A 607-nucleotide genomic window follows, 5' to 3' on the forward strand; every position below is an offset into this window, starting at 1 on the left:
AATCATAGCGAATAGTTTCTAAGTGAACTTAACTTGCGATCGGGTTTCCATTCTACTTCCCCATAATTTATGCGGCTAATGCTGATGAATTTCTCTCTCACCTTTAAATTTCTAGCCATATAGGCTCAAGCATGGCTGTGTGGTTAACAAGTTTCGCTTTTCAGTCATTAGGTTTTGGGTTCAGTCCTATTGAGTATGTTTAACTATAGTCCCACGTTGATTAATACCTTGTGAAGGCGGTGAGCTGGCAGAATCGTTAGCGCGCTGGACGAAATGCTTAGCGGTATTTCGCCCGTCGCTACGTTCTGAGTTCAAATTCCGCCGAGGTCGACTTTGCCGTTCATCCTTTCAGGGTCGATAATTTAAGTACCAGTTAAGTACTGAGGTCGATGTAATCGACTTAACCCCTCCTCAAAAATTTCAGGCCTTGTGCCTTGAGTAGAAAAGATTAATGCCTTGTGAGTAAATTTGCTACATGGAGACTACACAGAAGTATGTCATATATATATATATATATATATATACACAACGGGTTACACACACACACACACACACACACACACACACACACACACACATATATATAGCATGTATTATGTGTTCAGGG

At 40.9% G+C, this 607-nt stretch overlaps 1 protein-coding gene across 1 annotated transcript in view; it reads right to left on the bottom strand.

Annotated features, from left to right (window-relative positions):
• The window catches only part of LOC106869095 (chitotriosidase-1), a 64482-nt gene that overhangs the window by 31333 nt on the left and 32542 nt on the right, over positions 1–607 (bottom strand). The gene's annotated exons all lie outside the window — the stretch shown is intronic.

Source organism: Octopus bimaculoides, chromosome 3 (genome assembly GCF_001194135.2).
Source record: "Octopus bimaculoides isolate UCB-OBI-ISO-001 chromosome 3, ASM119413v2, whole genome shotgun sequence".
In the NCBI taxonomy this organism is placed as follows: Eukaryota; Metazoa; Mollusca; class Cephalopoda; order Octopoda; family Octopodidae; genus Octopus; species Octopus bimaculoides.